Source organism: Bubalus kerabau, chromosome 1 (genome assembly GCF_029407905.1).
Source record: "Bubalus kerabau isolate K-KA32 ecotype Philippines breed swamp buffalo chromosome 1, PCC_UOA_SB_1v2, whole genome shotgun sequence".
In the NCBI taxonomy this organism is placed as follows: Eukaryota; Metazoa; Chordata; class Mammalia; order Artiodactyla; family Bovidae; genus Bubalus; species Bubalus kerabau.
In genome coordinates this window covers 261614876-261629963 of record NC_073624.1, presented here as the reverse complement: position 1 = coordinate 261629963, position 15088 = coordinate 261614876, and the positions used below count along the sequence as shown (strand labels likewise).

Sequence of the window (15088 nt, the reverse complement as noted above, 5' to 3'; positions counted from 1 at the left end):
TTTTTACATGTCTTTCAGAGAAGGCATATCTGTATATTTTGGGGAGAGGCTTTATTAGTGCAAAAGTATGTGTGTGATCATCTTAACAGTAGGCTTAGCAAAAAGTTTCCTAAGTAATTTGTCCAAATTATACTCCCACCAGCAACATGAGAAGGTTCAGGTTTATAGGTAGAACTTGGACATTATATAAATTTTAATGCCTAACCACAATCATCTTCTTTACTCCCACTCATAAGTTAAAAATGTACAAATGGGCAGATGTGCATAAAGGAAGGAGACCTAAAACATTAAATTCTGAAACTTGTTTAATAGAAACATAAATTTTCAGCTTATTTGGCTGTTTATTAATTTTAATTATTTGATTAAAACAGTGGATCTAATGAATTATTCAAGGCAATAACCAAACAATTATCTTAATTCTATTTATTTCTTCTCTATGAGATATCACACACACACACATACCTTTATCTAGATCCTGAGCATTTGCCAAGTAAATAAGAGTCATTTTTAGTGTTCTGCTAAAAGCCCCCACAGGAGAAAAAAACAATACATATTCATAAACAAACAAAATTAGAAGTCAGTGTTCTGAAAAAGGAGTGCTCGAAAAACACCATGATTTTCAGCTTTACAGAACATATCATTGTACTCAGTGTAGGAGGTGAAGACAAGAGGCAATTTATTCTGCAGCTGGTTTCGAAATAAACACAGCAAAGAAAGATAAGGAGTGAAAGAGGGATAAATCCGCTGGTAGCAAACTTGATGGACAGACAGGCTGCCATTAACAATGCTGTTGCCTTTGTAAGTACAGAGTGATGTGGAGATACCCTGGCATTTATACTGTAGACATGGTCCTTAAAGATTTTACACCTCCAATTCCTTAGAATTATCAGCTATCTCCAGCCTGTCAGTCATCTGAGCAATCTTAGATTTTTAGCTTGCAGGCCAGGCAGATTATTGACAAAGCAATCCAGGGTGATCTAACACACCCTGACAAACAGCAGTGAGGGGGTTGTGTTTACCGCGTTCACTGCACCAGTTCAGTTACACTAATTCTTAACACTGAAAGTAAACTTGCTCTTGATGACCATTCACTCCCTACCAGTGTTTCTCCCCGCCACCACTACTTAGCACTAGCTTGAGTGGAGGTGTAATAATGCCCTGATATAAGTAATTTAATCTGGTGGGGAGTAATAGAAGCAAGGGAGCTATCTGTCTCCACAGCAAGAAGGCTAATGAGAGCATCTGTAAATAAAAAAACTCTACCTTCGAATCAAGTTAAGACTTTGTGACTGAAATACACAAAAGTAGATTTCTAAACTGAGTCTGCCATTCTGCCCTTAATTTACCCTTTCACCCGGAGAAACTGGGTGCATACAACTCAAGTCTAAAAAGCAAAAGTGACAAAACAATAACTGTAAAACAAAGAGTGATTTAGTAAAATTTATCCCAGGCAATTTTTTAAATTGTATTTTTTCCCAACGGAAGTTTTAGTGTTTGAATAATGAATTCTTAGAGCAGGAGCAAAGAGAGTTTGGAGGGGACAAAAAATAAGTTTTGAAGGCAAAATATTGACACAGCCTAAATTTTAACTGTTGTTTCAGGCACTGCTAACATTTGGAGCTAATTTTCTGGACTATGCTAATTTTAAAAAGTATATTATTTACATATTAAATCCATTACATGACATAAGTGCCATATGTAATTGCTATGTTGAAATCATTTCTTTGGTTGCATTGTTTAGATTTTAAAGCTAATTTTAAGAGTATTACACAAAAATTCACATGTTTTTCATGGAGAATTCTAGTGCTGTAGTAATTATCTGAAAATATTTTGTCTTTTAAATGCTTTTGAAATACCCTTGGATGTATATTTATTTACAGAACTATTGACATTTTATAAATGTAATATGAATATTGGCTTTCTTCTAAACTAGGAGTTGAGTATAGCTTCTATAAATGGAGAATTTTTATAAAATGCATAAATAAATTTGAAGATGTTCTATTTTATATGCAATCATAATATATTTTTATTGCTAAAAATAAAAATAAATAAAAATATGAAAATCAAAGAAATCAAATGACCTATTGAAATTTCATTACCTTAGCCCCATCTCTCTTTATTTTTGGTGACATTAAGGATTTTTTGCTTGTGCATTTATTTTAGAATCTGGTTACTGTCTTTCTTTTAAAATCTGAAGAAGTACCTCAGATACTGAATAATCTCCAACACCCTGATCTTGCTGCTCTCTCTCAGAACTGCAAAGTTCATTGCCACGCCAAGGTTTTGATTTCAGTTGGTGCCATCTCCATATTTTTTCCAGATTTAACTCTTCACAGAAGGTGCTTGAGTGTCACTTTCTCCAAGATGTCTTTACTAACCCCCTAATAAAAAGACCATCTTTTGTTGTTCTTCTCTCCCCTCACCCTGATTTATTTTCTTTATGAAATATATCACTGCTCTAAATCACACAGTTTGTTTATCTATTTATTTTTTACCTATTTCCCCCACTAGAATATAAAGTTTGTGATGCCTGGATCTTTGTCTTACTGTCATTAGAATATGTCTGCCACTGAGAGGTGTGTTGGCAGAACACTGTTGAAAAAATGAGGGCTGATTCTGATAATTTCAGTGGGAATGCCTAAAGGATAAATGGTGAAAAAAAATACTGGGATTGCATAGTTTACACAATTTACTAGGTTATAGAAATCAAGAGAGAGAAAAAAAATTAAGATTACTATGCTTTCTATCATACTTACTTAGCAGAGTAGATAAAACAATACGTAAACTTGTCTAAGGGGAAGAATATGGTAAATTCACCTTTGGACGTGTCAAAGCATCAAAGAGACATTCCTAGAAAAATATCCTTAGACAGAAAGGAATTTGAACAGTGATTCTCTACTATGGGCTATCTTGGCCCCATGAGATATTTGGCAGTGTCTGGAAACAATTAAGTGTGTGTGTGTGTATGTGTGTGTGTTACATTTGGGGGTTGCTACTGATATCTAACAGATAAAGGCTAGAGATATTGCCAACCATCTTGCAATCTGCAGGACAGCTTCTCATGATAAAGCATTGTCCAACTTCAATTGTTAATATTGGTAATGTTGAAAAACTCTTGAGTTAAAGGTGCAGATAAATGTGAAACATTTAAAGAAGATAATTGAGGAAAGAAGGGTAGATAAACTATGTAAAAGAATGATTGCAGATAAGTAACAGTACTAATTGACATTTATCTAGCTGCTGCTAAATCACTTCAGTCGTACCTGACTCTGTGCAACCCCATAGATGGCAGCCCACCAAGCTCCTCCGCCCCGGAATTCTCCAGGCAAGAACACTGGAGTGAGTTGCCATTTCCTTCTCCATTGCAGGAAGGTGAAGAGTGAAAGTGAAGATGCTCAGTCGTGTCCGACTCTTAGCAACCCCATGGACTGCAGCCTACCAGGCTTCTCTCTCCATGGGATTTTCCAGGCAAGAGTACTGGAGTGGATTGCCATTGCCTTCTCCAATTTATCTAGCACTCACTATCTATCAGACATAGTTCTAGGCATTTTACATATTAACTCATGTAATCTATAAAGCAACCATATGAGCTAGATAATAGCAACCAGATTTTATAGATGAAAACGTGAAAGCACCTAAAGTGTAGTAACTTGCTTAAAATCATACAGCTAGAAAGCTTTAGTACTAAGATTCAAAATCAGGTAATTGAATTCTACAGGTCAAACATGACTTGTGCAAACTACTGCCTTTTATAGCAAAAGGTTTTTAAAAAGCCAGCAAAACAGGTATAAGAAAACTAGGTAGAAGTTCAGAAAGCAATCTGAAGTTGAAGAAATCCAAAAGTATTTCTTAAAGCAGCTATCCCATGGTGTCAGATGCTAAAATGAGCAAAAAAGTATGTCATGAGAATTGGCAAATGGTCATTGGTGACCTTCTCGGAAATCAAGGACAGGAAGTGACTAACTCAAAACTGATTGATCATCTGTTCTGAAGGAAATGTGTTGTTCAGTTGTTTGAGATATTATCAGTATTGAGGCAAAGATGTTTTAAGATCAAAAATCTTGGGAAGCACAAAATAGATTAAGTCCTAAGAGTTTTGAAATAAAATTTTGCCTGTGAAGTTGCAGAAAGTTTGGAGAATGGAATAAGAATCAACATGAAGTACATTTTTAAAATGTGCAGCAAATGCCTGGATGAAATGTAAAGCATGGAGATCCAACCAGTTTATCCTAAAGGAAATCAGTCCTGAATACTCATTGGAAGGACTGATGCTGAAGCTGAAACTCCAATACTTTGGCCACGTGGTGCAAAGAACTGACTTATTTGAGAAGGCCCTGATGCTGGGAAAGATTGAAGGTGGGAGGAGAAGGAGACGACAGATGATTAGATGCTTGGATGGCATCACCAACTCAAAGGACATGAGTTTGAGCAAACTCCAGGAGCTGGTGATGGACAGGGAGGCGTGGCGTGCTACAGTCCATGGAGTTGCAAAGAGACACGACTGAGCGACGTAACTGAACTGAAACATCCACTTTTCTCCTTTTTCTATAAAGATGTAACTGATAGTACTGCCTGAGACCAGGTTTGGCATGGGCTATGATAAAATGTAATTGGCATAGGAACAGCTCAGTTATTGTTATTGTTGAAATGATTGGCTACAGGATGAGATGGCTGAGATGGCTGTGGTCAAGGGAAGTTGGTTATATGAGGTGAAGTTTCTGGGGGTTGTTAGGAGAAATAAGAATGAGATTGGGAATATGTGAGGGATCAGAAATGGAGAAGACTATAGCTCAAAAAATTCCATTTTCATATTTCTTTCCAACTAGAAATTAGCTATCAATGAAAATTTTTATATGTTAGAAAAACTTATAAAGCTCACTTAAAAATAACAACAAGTTTCCCTCTATGAAATTATGGATAAGGTAGCAATTTAAATTTTTGATCTACATCCCTCTTACTTAAAGTGCCCTTCTTGGACAAGCAGTGTTCTGATCACCTGGGGTGGGTATCACTTGTTAGAGATGCAAAATCTCGGACTTCATCCCAGATCTGTTGAATCAGAGTCTGCTTTGACCAAGATGTCCTGTGAGCTGTATACCCATAAAAGTTCTGAAGCACTTGCCTAGATTCATATGGATTTTCTTCTATTTTGTTCTAAGCCATGGATCCTTCTTGTGAAATATAATATTGTGTGACTCTGAGATAGTATAGTTGAATTAGAGGTAGAGACATACCTGGTGCCATGTCTTTAGGTTAATCAACACTGCTCTCTCAGAAGTTTCTACTGTTCTGCCAAAAGCACTTTGCAAACCACTGGCTGAGGATATTTCATATGGACTCACATGTTGTAACATCAGTGACACCATACTTGCTGGGTGACAGTGGTTTGGTTACATGGAATGCTGAGTTTCCCCATTCTTCACCGCTAGATAGTTTAAAATTACTTGCTATTGGTGTAATGACAGTTCCTTTTAATTTCATAGAGCTATTTGTTCGAATTTAAATTTATATGTAATTTAAAAAAATTTTTCACCTGTCGCTAGACTTTTTTTGCATTTCAGCAGGTTTTCCTGAATGTCCTTTTCGTGTTCAAAACCCAATTCGGGGAACCACATTACATCTGGTTATTTTGGTTCCCCAGTCTCTTCTGGTTTGTGAAAGAGTTTCAGGCTTTTCCTACTTATCATGATCTTGATAGTCTCAAGGAGTACTGGCTAAATACCATGAAGAACCATCACTTAAATCTAGGTTTATTCAGTTTTTTCTGACACTAGTCTGGGTTATAAATTTTGGAAAGAATATCAGAAATATAAAGATCTATTCTTATGTTGGAGAGACTTAATATCCACATGGCATCACTGATAGTGTTAGTCTCCATGGATTGGTTGAGGTTGTGTTTACTAGGCTTCTCCACTGTAAAGTAACTATTTTTCTGTCTGATTCTCATATTTGGAAATGAGTCACTATGCCTCAAGGGTCGGGGATGAGGTGCCACTTCCTAGAAGGTAAACTATCAAGTTTGTAAATTTTTAACTCAATTTCTCACAACAGCTCCACATTAGATGGGAGCTCTCTGTTTGATGGGTGGCCTCTTGGTTGGAGGAAACTTACCTTAATCTCTGCTTCCCAGCATTAAGAGCAATGCTTGGGATGCGGTATGCATTTCATTAGAATTTGCTTTAAAAAAGAAATAAAGTAGTTACTTTTTAAAATAAAGTAAATTGTGTCACAGATCACATGGCCTTTCAGTTTTCAAAAAGTTAATTCTCCTCAGGAGATAAATTTAAGACTCACTGCAGGCCAGAGGTTTTTAGAGTTCATACCAAACATAATGACCAAAAGATTCCATTAAGTCCTCAAAATTTGTTCAAGTTAACCTATTCATTAGATTCTATAGTTTTATTATTTATTATTTTACAAAGTGAACATTGATTTAACAATATATTGCTGTAGCTACTAAAAATGTAAACTGTATGTCAACTTATTAAGTGGAACTATAGAATACTGATATCAATTTCACCAAAATAGTACATCTAATTATATCTGTGTTATATCTAAATCTGTATCTATAGAAATCTATGTAATGACTTCTTTTGAGTCATTTACTGCCAGTGAGTCATTCTAAAGGATAATGATAATTAATTTACAGAATAGGTCAGATATTATGGAAACGTTTTAGCAGTGATACATTTTGAAATTCAAAATTATTTTCCCTGTGTTGCTGCTGCTGCTAAGTCACTTCAGTCGTGTTCGACTCTGTGCGACCCCATAGATGGCAGCCTACTAAGTTCCTCTGTCCCTGGGAGTCTCCAGGCAAGAATACTGGAGTGGGTTGCCATTTCCTTCTCCGTTCTCTGTGTTAACTATATTTAAAAAATAAACCATAGATGCATATATAACAACATATGTATTTACATACAATAATGATATAAATACTGGCATGTTTCTTTATCCATTAGTATGACATGTGCAAATATGTACATGCATATGTACATTTAAGCCCTTGTACAAACAAGACTGAAAAAATAGATACCTTTTTTATGATACAAGATCACACAGGAAATCTCTCCATGTAGCACAAAATTAATCTAGAGAAAACTTTTCTATTATTTCTGACCTCTGAATAATTTTCTAGTTTGATTAGGAATAAAGAAAAATGCTACACACCTTTTAAGCAATATATTGTTCAATTAATTACCAGTGCTCACAGAAAAGGAAGCCAGCTATATGTAACAGTGATAATTTGTATGTTTAATTATTTATAAGGATGCAACCGTCAAATTTCTAAAAATCTTTCCATAAAAAAATCTCCATGTAAATCTTTGTGATACACAGTAATGCTACTTTATCTTTGCTTCCAGCAGTATGGCATAAATCCTTTTCATTAGCACACGCCTTCACTTAAGGGGATTGCTTTAGCAAAGGGATCCAGCATATCATTATGACTTTTAGAGTTAAGAGATGACTGTGGCTAAACAAAAAGTACCCCCTCCTATTAAGATGCATCAGGTACAGCAGTACTAAGGCGTTTTATATTTGGTTTCCACACAACACGTTGCAGTTCCGGCAGAAACCCAGGGATGCACTCCAGAGAAACACATAATGAGGTCAGATGGAAAATCTTGTCTTGTTTCAGATATGAATTCAATCCATCCTTTCTTTCATGTGAGACAGTATTCGCGGAAGGAACTGCTGCTGACATGTTTTAACTTCACTGACACTGAAAATCTTTTCTCTTCAGTTGGTGCTTTTACCTTCCACCTGAGTAGAAAAATCTATGCCGAATAACATTATCAGAGATGACCACAAACAGACAAACAAAAATCCGATTATGTTTGTTTATTCACCCTTGCTATATTCACTATTCATTGTGTCAGCTAATTTTTGCCTTATAAAATATGAATAATGAAAATCAGTGCTGGTCGAGGCGTTTTTTGTTGTTGTTATACTTTGTCTTCCAAGCCTAGAGTCTTGTAAATCAGGCAGGAGAAGCAGAAGATATAAGAGTGGGGAAGGGGATAAAGAAAACAAATAATGGTTTTATATTTTCAAAACCACAGCTTTGGCATTTAGGTGTCACAAGGAAGTTCTTTACTTTAAAACTGGCCCCAGGATCTACCCTATGTGATTGTGTGAAGTTAGAACAATGTGTCAAGACTTAGTTCCCATCTTTCATGCAACTGTTTGAATAACTACCAAAGAAAAAATTCTGTATTATTTGAATTAAAATTAATCATATTAAACCTCTAGTTTGTAACTTCTGCACATTAAATAAAATCTGTGCCTAATAATAAGGAATAACAGAGTATCCTGAATCTAGGAATTGAGCTGTCTATGAGAACACAGGAGACACCAGATATATACATGGTCTTTATTAGAGATAACCAAGTATGAAAGGAAAAATGCTATAAATAATTAAAAATTCTGATGTTTCTTTGAATGTATATCTGTGTCCCAGAAAAGACTGTGTTGAAGCTTTGGTCCCTATGCATTTGTTTGTGGTATCTGTAACTTATTTAACTTTGCTGTGTCTTGCTTACTTTGTAAGAAGCATGCACACAGGAATGTAATAAAAATAACTGAAAACTGATAAATCAGCATGGTTCATACATCCAGCCTCAATGTCCTCATGCGGCCCTTGGGAGGTCACCATTCTAGTCAGGTCCTATACTCAGAATCTGTGCTTCCTCATCTATTAAAAAAAAAAAAAGTGAAAATGTGCTTTTTAAGATTCTTTTTGTGATGACTATTATTCATTTCTAAAGGAGGCTAGACTGTGATGATATGTTTTTATTTGCATAAGATAAGGGCATGAAAACTCACTCCAGTATTTTTGCCTGGAGAAGCACATGGACAGACAAGCCTGGCAGGCTACAGTCCATAGCATTGCAAGGACTTGCGCATGACTGAAGACGCTTAGCACGCAGGCAAGATCTAAACTAGAAACTATTTTTCCTGGACTCTGTGTGTAAAAGTTTTGATGGTGAATAACTTAATCTCTGCATCTTTTAAGAACAAGTACAAGACCTATTTCAAAGGGGAGATTTATTATCTCCTAAGCAGTGTACCTTAAGTTTCATAAGTGAAAGTGTTAGTCACTCAGTTGTGTCTGACTCTTTTGCAACCCCATGGACTGTAGACCAGGTTCTTCCATCCATAGGATTTTCTGGAACAGAATACTGGAGTTGGTTGTCGTTTCCTTCTCTAGGGGATCTTCCTGACCCAGAGATCGAACCCAGGTCTCCCAAATTTCAAGCAGACTCCTTACCGTCTGAGCCCTGTTGCAAATCAATACATGTTACTAGCTTGTCATTTTGAATATAATTTTGAAGATCTAAGTTTTTTCTAAAACTCACAGTGAACATTTTTGACTAGATGATTTAGTTCTAATACTTGAATCTATATGGCAGCTTTTGAACCTATATACTTTCATGGAGACCCAGAGTCAGAATGAAAATAGAGCCACTACTGGGGCTAAAAGAAAGAGTCAAGTGAGGTTTGGTGAGAAATATAGTTTTGAATATAAATCTAGAACTTTCTTTTTAATGAGGTACCAAATATGAAAATTGCCAGCACAGAGTTTTGCATTCAGTAAACACTGAATAAATGAATACATGTTGAATACATTTAAGACCATATATAAATAAATAGAAAAGTATAATAAAAGTAGAAAAGATACTATTGTAGAAACAGCACATTCATTATCTATGAAGTGATCACAAAAATGTTTAGTCAAATTTTAATCAAGTTTTATATATTTTAGCTTTATGTTTTATTCCATTTTCTTCATCATTAAATTTAAATAATAGATGACATATTTTCATTTGCAGAATTATCAAATATATAGTTTTATTTTAAAATGACATTTTAAATTGTAAATGTACTGTTTTTTTAAATAAAATAGTTCAAAAATCGTAAAGTGAATACTGATACTCCAAATTCTTTTGCCCACTCCCCAGAAGTTTACTCTCTGTTAGGAATTGTTTTATATGTATATCTGTATATGTATAAAATTAAAGCTTTTTATTGTGATAAAATATAAACAACCTAAAATTTTGCATTTTAAATGTACAATTCAGTAACATTGATTACACTTAAAATGTTGTGCAACAATCACTACTATTTTAAACTTTTTATCACCTCAAACAGAAACTCTGTTCCTATTAAGCAATAATTCCCCATTTCCCTCTACTTCCAGCCACTGGTAACTTTGAATCTATTTTCTATGTCTCCGAATTTACCTATTCTATATGTTTCATGTAAATGCAATCTTACAATATTTGTCCTTTTGTGTCTGGCTTGTTCCATGTAGTATAATGTTGCCAAGGTTCATCTGTGTTGTAGCATGTGTAAAAACTTCATTCTTTTTTATAGCTGAATACTATTCTATTGTGTATATATTTGCCATATTTTATTTATCCATCATCTGTTGATAAACACTTTTATTATTTCTACTTTTTGACTATAATCTATAATGAACATTGGCATAAAAGTATCTGCTTGAATTCCTGTTTCCAATTCTTTGGGGTATCCATTCTATAAATTGTTTTCCAGTAGAGTTGCTGGATTATATGATGCAAAGAGTTGACTCATTGGAAAAGACTCTGATGCTGGGAGGGATTGGGGGCAAGAGGAGAAGGGGACGGCAGAGGATGAGATGGCTGGATGGTATCACTGATTCGATGGACATGAGTCTGAGTGAAGTTCGGGAGTTGGTGATGGACAGGGAGGCCTGGCGTGCTGCGATTCATGGGGTCGCAAAGAGTGGACACGACTGAATGACTGATCTGATCTGATGATAATTCTGTTAAAATTTCTGAGGAAATATTTAACCATTTTTCACAGTGGCTATACCATTATATGTTCCTTCAATATATTAGAGTTCCAATTCCTTTGCTTTTCTACTAGCACTAGTTATTTTTTATTAAAAAATAAATCCTTCTAGCCATCCACATGTGTGTGAAGTGGTATCTTGTGATTTTGATTTACATTTCTCCAATGACAAATGATGTTGAGCATCTTTTCCTGTTTAATTGACCATTTTCATTTGTATTTTTGGAGAAGTATCTATGAAAGCCTTTTGTCCACTTGTCCACTTTTTAATGGGCTGTTTTCTTTCAGTTATTGACTTGTAGGAGGTTTTTGAGTAAAAATTCTAGATATTAACCCTTATAAATATGTAACTTTTAAATATTTTCTTCCATTCTGTAAGTTGTCCTTTCATTTCCTTCTTTGTTGCTTATGTTTTTGGTATTCATATCTAAGAATGCATTGCCAGACTGGAGGTCATGATTTGTTTATATTATATTCTTCAAGAGGTTTCTGTTTTTAGCTGTAATATTTAGATCATTGATTCCTATTGATTAATTTTCGTGAAGTAAGGATCCAATTTCAGTTTTTAATAGTTGTTTTAGCCCCATTTGTTTAAGGAGCTGTTCTTTATTAAATAGGTTTGATAACTTTGTCAAAAACTGTGTCATAGGTACATGGGTTTATTTATTTTCAATTATGTTCCCTTTGCCTGTATGTCTCTCTTCATACCAGTGCCATAATGCTTTGTTTGTTTGTTTATTTTTTGCTATAAAATAAATAGGTCCTTGTTGGTTCTGTATTTTGAATATAGCAGTGTGGACGTGACCTTCCTAAACTCCCTAACTATCCCTTTCCCCCAGCAACCATAAGTTTGTTTTCTGTGAGTCTCACTCTCTTTTGTAGGTAAGTTCATTTCTTTTCTTTCTTCTTTTTAGATTCCATGAATAGAGGATGTCATTACAATATTTCTCCTTCTCTGTCTGACTTTATTCATTCACTAAGACACTCTCTAGGTTCATCCATGTTTTTGCAAAAGGCATTTTTTCATTGTTTTTGGTGGCTGAGTAATATTCCCTTGTATAGATGTACCACATCTTCTTTATCCATTCCTCTGTCAATGGACGTTTAGGTTGCTTCTATGTCTCGGCTATTGTAAACAGTGCTACAATGAGCACTGGGGTGCATGTATCCTCTCGGATCACATTTTTCTCCAGATATGTGCCCATGAGTATGATTTCCAGGTCATAAGGTAGCTCTACTTTTAGTTTTTTAAGGAATCTTCATACTGTTCTCAATAGTAGCTGTACCAATTTACATTCCCACCAATAGTGTAGGAGGATTCCCTTCTTTCCATACCCTCTCCAGCATTTTTTGTTTGTGGATTTTTTGATGATAGCCATTCTGACCGGTGTGAGGTAATACTCTTATTATACTTTTGATTGGCATGTCTTTAATAATGAGAGATGTTGAGCATCTTTTCATGCTTATTAGTCATCTGTATATCCTCTTTGGAGAAATGTCTATGTTGCTTTGATTGTTGTAGCTTGGTAGTAAGTTTTGAAATTGGGAACTGGGAGCATTCCAGCTTTTTTCTTCTTTAAGAGTGGTTTGCCAATTCAGGGCTCTTTGAAACTTCATATGAATTTAAATATCAGATTCCTATTTCTGAAAAAAGACTGCTGGGGTTTTAATAGGAACTGTGTTGCATCTATAGGTTGCTATTGGTAAAATTAACATCTTAACAGTATTATTTTATAATGCCAGAACACCAGGTTTCTTTCTATTTGTTTAAGCATTCTTTAATTTTCTTTTTACCAATGCTTTATAGTTTTCAGCATACAAGACTTCTAGCTCTTAGGTAAATTTATCCCTAGGTATTTTAATCTTTTGTATGCTAAAGTACCTTGCTTCTATCACCAGTCCCATCCACAACTGGGTGTTATTTTTGCTTTGGCTCCATCCCTTCGTTCTTTCTGGACTTATTTCTCCACTGATCTCCAGTAGCATATTGGGCACCTATCGACATGGGGAGTTCATCTTTCAGTGTCCTATCTTTTTGCCTTTTCATACTGTTCATGGGGTTCTCAAGGCAAGAATACTGAAGTGGTTTGCCATCCCCTTCTCCAGTGGACCACATTCTGCTGACTTTATTTTTCTGGGCTCCAAAATCACTGCAGATGGTAATTGCAGCCATGAAATTAAAAAACGCTTACTCCTTGAAAGGGAAGTTATGGCCAACCTAGACAGCATATTGAAAAGCAAAGACATTACTTTGCCAACAAAGTCTGTCTAGACAAGGCTCTGGTTTTTCCAGTAGTCATGTATGGATGGGAGAGTTGGACTATAAAGAAAACTGAGCACCAAAGAATTGATGCTTTTGAACTGTGGTGTTGGAGAAGACTCTTGAGTGTCCCTTGGACTGCAAGGAGATCCAACCAGTCCATCCTAAAGGAGATCAGTCCTGGGTGTTCATTGGAACGACTGATGTTGAAGCTGAAACTCCAATAGTTTGGCCACCTGATGCGAATAGTGAATTCATTTGAAAAGACCCTGATGCTGGGAAAGATTGAGGGCAGGAGGAGAAGGGGACAACAGAGGATGAGATGGTTGGATGGCATCACGGACTCAATGGACATGGGTTTGGGTGGACTCTGGGAGTTGGTGATGGACAGAGAGACCTCGCGTACTGCGGTTCATGGGGTCGCAAAGAGTTGGACATGACTGAGTGACTGAACTGAACTGATGCTAAAGTGTAATTTTTTTTCTTAATTTTATTTATGGACTGTTCATTATTAGTGAAACATAACTTGTTTTTGAGTTTTGATCTTGTAACCTGCAACTTTTGCTAAATTCACTTAGTTTTGGTATTTTTCTTGTGGATTTTTTTTAATATATATAAAATCATGTCACCTGTGAATAGAAGTAGTTTTATTTCTTCCTGTGCAATTTGAATGGCTTTTCTTTCTTTTCCTTGGCTAATTGCTCTGGCCAGAACTTTCGGAAAGGACAGTTAATACACTGGTGAAGGTAGATATCTTTGTCTTTTTTCTGATTTTAAGAAGGATCTAAAGATCAATCCTCACTGAGTATGATGTTAGCTTTGGGTTTTTCATAAATGTCCTTTATTATATGGTGAAAATCCCCTTCAATTCCTAGTCGCATTGCTTTTTTCCCCCTTATCATGAAAGTGCATTGAATTTTGTCACAAGCCTTTTTCTGCATCTATTGAATGATCATATTTTTTTTTCATTCTATTGAAGTGATATATTGATTGATTTTCTTATATTGAATCATGACTTCCATTCTTTGAATAAATCTCACTTAATCATGATGTATGATTATTTTAATATACTTTTGAAATTTGTTGGTTAGTATTTTGTAGAAGTTTTTTTGAGTCTATATTCTTAAAGATTGTTATTCAGGAAATTTCTTTGTGATTTCTTTATCTAGTTTGTTGTTAAGGTAATAATGGTCTCACAAAATGAGTTAGGAAGGATTCTCTTCTATATTTTGGAAGTGTTTGAGAAGAATTGGTATTAATTTTCCTTTAAAAGTTTGATAGAATTTACCAATGAGGCTAATAAGAAATGGACTTTTCTTTCTTGGTCGGTTTTTGAATTCTAACTTAATCTCTTATTTTAGGTCTGTTGATATTTTCTACATTTTATTGAACCAGTTTATATTTTTTGTGTTTATAGAAATTATTTCCAGTACATTTTAATTTTCTAATTTGTTGGCATATAATTATTTACAATATTTTATTATAAACACTTTTATTTCTTTAAAGTTGGTAGTTAAGAGTCTTTCCTTTCCTTTCTGATTTTACTTATTTTTACTCTTTTTCCTCATCAGTCTAGTTAAATATTTGTCTTTTTTTTTTTTTTTTTTTGACTTTTCAAAGAAACAGTGTTTGGTTTTATTGATTTTATTCACTTGTTTTCCTATTCTCTGTTTTGGTACCTACACCCTAATCTTTATTGTCTTTCTCCCCTTCTAGCCTTGGGCTTAGTTTTCTAGTTCCTCTAAGTGCAACATTCGGTTATTGACTTGAGTTCACACTTCTTTTTGAATGTAAGTGTTTATAACTTTATAATTTGCTGAGTACTGCTTTTGCTGCATTATTTAAGATTTGACAAGTTGTGTTTCCAATTTCATTGTTGTATGTTATAATTTCCTTTATGGTTTCTTTGACCCATTTGCTGTTAAGGAATGTATTCTTTAATTTTCACAAATTTGTTGATTTTTTTCAGTTTTCCTTCTGTTATGATTTCAAGTG

General features: G+C 34.8%; 1 long non-coding RNA gene across 8 annotated transcripts in view; it reads left to right on the top strand.

Moving 5' to 3' along the window:
- Positions 1 to 15088, top strand: part of LOC129639491 (uncharacterized) — a 347939-nt gene that overhangs the window by 290501 nt on the left and 42350 nt on the right. The window contains exon 9 of one of the 8 annotated variants that reach the window (XR_008708444.1): positions 14810 to 14883. The exons of the other annotated variants lie outside the window; for them this stretch is intronic. This is a non-coding gene — a long non-coding RNA (uncharacterized LOC129639491). The remainder of the gene's footprint in view (positions 1 to 14809; positions 14884 to 15088) is intronic. 8 annotated transcript variants of the gene reach the window in all.